Source organism: Berghia stephanieae, chromosome 10 (genome assembly GCF_034508935.2).
Source record: "Berghia stephanieae isolate SIO BIC M18660-M18661 chromosome 10, UCSD_Bste_1.3, whole genome shotgun sequence".
Taxonomy (NCBI): Eukaryota; Metazoa; Mollusca; class Gastropoda; order Nudibranchia; family Aeolidiidae; genus Berghia; species Berghia stephanieae.
In genome coordinates, this window is record NC_088369.1 from 38,966,845 (window position 1) to 38,971,844 (window position 5,000).

A 5,000-nucleotide genomic window follows, 5' to 3' on the forward strand; every position below is an offset into this window, starting at 1 on the left:
ACTAACATTCTCTCACCGTCCTCGGGTGTAAAATGAGTACCTGGCCGTTAACAGCGTTGTCTCTGTCCGAAACAAATTGTAATTTCGCCTAACAGGCGTCATGTCCCGTTCTTCATGTTACACGTTGCTGGTGGTCAGGGACCGCTTTGAGCACGTACAGTGGATATTACGCTATATTAAAGCTCAATTTTTTTAGAACCTGAAGAAAATGTTGATTCCTCGCTAGTGTACAGTGGAATCCGCATTAAGTCAAAACTCTTAAAGTCAACTTCTGCTTAATGTCAACACCTCTTTTTAGTCCCAAATGTTCTGTTCTTTATCTTAGGGTATTGAACTGATAATGATCACGGATAAAGTCAACCTTGTTTAAAGTCAACCAATATTTCTGGTCCGGCGGGTGTTGGGTTTATCTGGATTCGACTGTATATGTCAAACGTTGATGACGCGAGACCATCAATTCCTGACAATCTGAAAGGCATCCACGAAGCAGTGCCGGACAAAGTAGGAGGAATAAATACAAGAAACAAAATCATTCTTTAAAAAAGTCGTGTGTTTCGGCTAGTCAAATCAGTAGGTTTGAGGATTCGTTCCCCAGTCAAGGTAAGCTGATTTAGGGGGGGGGGGGGGGGGGGGGGGGGGGATGATTTTTTTTCTTGTCCGGCTATGTGGTGTAGTAGTGGTATGACACTCGCTTTCGGATCGGAAGGTCCTGGGTTCGAGCCTCGCTAGGCGCATAGTTGAGTCCTTGGAAAAGGCTCTTTACCCACATACTCTCACCGTACTAAGGTGTAAAATGAGTACCTGGTCTTTAACAGCGTTGTCGTTGTCCGAAAAATTGTAATATCCCTTGTAAAGCGCTTTGAGCACATTTAGTGGATATTGCGATATATAAAGCTCAATTATTTATATTATTATTTTTTATTCTTACACTATTCACACACACACAGACACACACACAGACACACACACACACACACACACACATACATACACACATCTTTTCAGATAATCAATTGACACCAGTGCCTTCTCCCAGAGTATGTATGTTCACTTCAAGACATAACATTAAATACGAAATAACACTTCAGTCTATTCGATAGGCTGGCGTGTCCACACAGCCCCGGTGCTGCACTCAACACCCTCTTGAGTATTGTTTACATTATATTGCGTATACTTACATGATACGGGATTAAATCAATACCGTCTTTGTGCATTTGGAGAAAACTCCAGCCATATTGATAGCCCAACCCCCCACACCCCCCCCCCAAAAAAAGCTTATACAAATAACACAATTAATAAGGCAATAACATGAACACAATGTGCTATTTAAGAAGATCTACCTCAGCGCTAAATCTGTCGTGTACTGAAAAATACTTTTTTTTTCAATTTGGCATGAAATCTATCAATATATAGATAGATATATCTATATATTTTGAAGAAAAAAAAAACCCAAAAGAAATACAAAACAAAGCACGAAAAAAAAACAAACCGCACAAATACAAACAAACTAAAAAAACAAAAACAAAAACCAAACAGAAAAAAAACAAAACAAAACAATAACAAAACAAAAAAACAACAAAACAACAGAAAACAAAAACAAAGCAAACAACAACTAAAACAAAACAAATAAACAAAACCTAAAACCAAAATAAAACCAAAAGAATAAAAAAAAAAAGAAATACATAAAAAATAACCCAACAAGACAACAAACCAACCAAACAAGCAAAAAAAAAAAAAAAACAAAAAAAACAAAAAAAAAAAAAAAGACCAAAAAAAAAAAAACAAAAAAACAACAACAACAAAAACCAGAAAGAAAAACCAGAAAAAGGTCAGAGAACGTCTTCCTCATAAAAATACATGGGATATCAGATATCAGTCAGTAGAGTCGGATCACCCCCAGCCTGTCCAAAACTCTGAAACATAAATCTGATTATTATTCAGAAGTCTCATTTTAAGAATTATTTTGTTGTTACATTCGTGACCCATGATCTCAAAAACGGTATTATGTCGGGATAAACTATATACTGAGTATTCTGTGGGTAGCGTGGCTCAGCGGTACGTCTTTGCTTCGTACCCGAAAGGTACCGAGTTCGATCACCGCCGCTGAGATGTGTGGCCTTTAGAAAGTCACTTCGCCTTAGCTCAATTTGCGGCGCTGCACTGCGGCTGAAGCCTGGGTTATTCCAGTCTTCCCTTGGAATAGACCCTAAAGACAAATTTTCCCTTTGGGATGAATAAAGGGAATTTTATCATTAAAAACATTTTTTTTCATTCTCTAACCATAAACATGAAAACTGTGGTTAGTTTCTATTTGTTAAGGTGGAGAATAGATAGATAGCATTTCTTGTATTGCAAAACACTGGAAGTATTTATTTCTTATTATTTTACGTGCGGCTTCACTATATGGTCTGGAGGTATGACACTCGCTTTCGGATCGGAAGGTCCTGGGTTCGAGCCTCGCTAAGCGCATAGTTTTGAGTCCTTGGAAAAGGCTCTTTACTCACATTCTCTCACCGTACTCAGGTGTAAAATGAGTACCTGGCCGTTAACAGCGTTGTCTCTGTGTCCGAAAAAAAATTGAAATATCGCCTAAAAGGCGTCATGTCCGTCCTACTTGTTAAATGTTGCTGTTTGTCAGGGACCCCTTATAAAGCGCTTTGAGCACGTTTAGTGGATATTGCGTTATATAAAAGCTCATTAAAAAACAAAAAGTCACTTTTTGGGGCCGACTCATCTCGACTTAATACCGTTTTGAGACTGTAGGTCACATTTGGAGTCACCCCAATCTATTGTTGATTTATGAAGTAAAAGCGTTTTGTCAATCTCAGTAATATCATTATTCCTTTCTAGCCCTTTCTTATTCGTAATTCACTCGCCCTTTATTCACTATGCCCTTTATTTCATTACGTCTAATACGTAGATCATTCAATTATAGGCTGCTAATCCACGGTATACGCTGAAAAAAAAAAAAAAACAAAAAAAAAAACAAAACAAAAAACAAACAAACAAAAGACAAAAAACAACCCTTTTTATTTCATTTTGGCGAAAAAAAAATTATCTCATAGTAATAGACCATCGTGTACTTATTTTCAGGTCTGATAACCCAAATTGTTATGGGGCTCATTGTTGTAATGGAAATACAATACTCTCAAGCAAACGCGGAAATATTGTCCATTATGACAATGGTAATTAATTCAGGCCCCAAATTTCGTTCGGTTATCAGACCTGCAAATGTGTATGTGTGTGTGTGTGTGTGTATGTGTGTGTGTGTGTGTGTGTGTGCACATCTCAGTAGACCAAAATGACTTCCAGTTCGTCAAAGGGACAGCGTGGCTCAGCGGTACGGTCTTTGCTTCGTACCCGAAAGGTAACGAGTTCGTTCACCTGCCACTGCCCTGTATGGCCTTGAGCAAGTCACTTCATCCTAGCTCAATTCCAGTCTTCCCTTGGAATAGACCCTAGAGACAAATTTCCCCAATGGGATGAATAAATGGCATTTTATTTTTATTCATTTTATTTATTTTCATAAAGCTTATTATTCAAACAAGAAACGTTTAAAGATTTTTGTGTTGTTGAGAATCTTACAGTCATTTTAATTTATTGATTTATCAAGCAGACGTTTTGTGTACAAAATAGGGAAAAAAGCGTTTTGTCGCCAAAGTACGCAATATTAATGATTTATCCAGACTTTCTCTTCCCCCTTCATTATCACGGACCATTGATTTCTTATAATGTATTAGATCTATACTTCCATAATCCGTCACGCATCAATGAATATTGGAAATTCGAGGCCAATCGAACTTGTTTTTATTTGTATTTTATAATTTCAAGAAATTTAAAAGCTTCAACTACAATTTAAACTAACCTATTAAAAATGATTTCATATTTATTATTACTATTATTATTATTATTATTATTATTATTATTATTATTATTATTATTATTATTATTATTATTATTATTATTATTATCATTATTATTATCATTATCATTATCATTATCATTATTATTATCATTATTATTATTATTATTATATTATTATTATTATTATTATTATTATTATTATTATTATTATTATTATTATTATTATTATCATTATCATTATCATTATCATTATTATTATTATTATTATTATGATTATGATTATGATTATTATTATTATTATTATTATTATTATTATTATCATTATTATTATCATTATCATTATCATTATCATTATTATTATCATTATTATTATTATTATTATTATTATTATTATTATTATTATTATTATTATTATTATTATTATTATTATATTATTATTATTATCATTATCATCATCATCATCATCATCATCATCATCATCATCATCATCATTATTATTATTATTAATTATTATTATTATTATTATCATCATTATTATTATTATTATTATTATTATTCTTATTATTATTATCATTATTATCATCATCATTATTATTATTATTATTATTATTATTATTATTATTATTATTATTATTATTATTATTATTATTATTATTATCATATATTATTATTATTATTATTATTATTATTATTATTATTATTATTATTATCATTATTATTATTATTAATTCATCAGTCACCTTGACTTTCTATCAGTACTGGTCAAAACGATTTGTTTGCTGTCCAACGATTGCATAATTCAACAAATTTGACCACACTGCTTTGTTAGATGAAAGTTGTAAACATCGCCATTGATCAAGCCGAAAAAAATGACCTACAGGTTGTCCCAAAAAATGTATTGAGTCTACACATGAAGAATAATTATTGTAACCGTGGAATTTAATAAAAATTTAATTATTTTATGTTTAAAAATATTTGTAAGTATAATTCTCTTGTGTTTTTAAAAACTGTATTTTAACTACATTTGTGACCCTTCGCCTCAAAACGGTATTAAGTCGGGTTGGTTAAGATGTTGACAATTGAATTTATAGCCAGAAATATCAGACTTGTGTTTAGTTTATACTATTTATGGAGGA

General features: G+C 32.3%; 1 protein-coding gene and 1 long non-coding RNA gene across 3 annotated transcripts in view; one reads left to right on the forward strand and one right to left on the reverse strand.

Annotated features, from left to right (window-relative positions):
- The window catches only part of LOC144981101 (uncharacterized), an 860,429-nt gene that overhangs the window by 789,252 nt on the left and 66,177 nt on the right, over window positions 1-5,000 (forward strand). The gene's annotated exons all lie outside the window — the stretch shown is intronic.
- Window positions 1-5,000, reverse strand: part of LOC144981102 (uncharacterized) — a 61,835-nt gene that overhangs the window by 2,037 nt on the left and 54,798 nt on the right. The window contains exon 3 of one of the 2 annotated variants that reach the window (XR_013647008.1): window positions 3,035-3,458. The exons of the other annotated variant lie outside the window; for it this stretch is intronic. This is a non-coding gene — a long non-coding RNA (uncharacterized LOC144981102). Of the gene's footprint in view, window positions 1-3,034; window positions 3,459-5,000 lie in introns of those variants that run through there. 2 annotated transcript variants of the gene reach the window in all.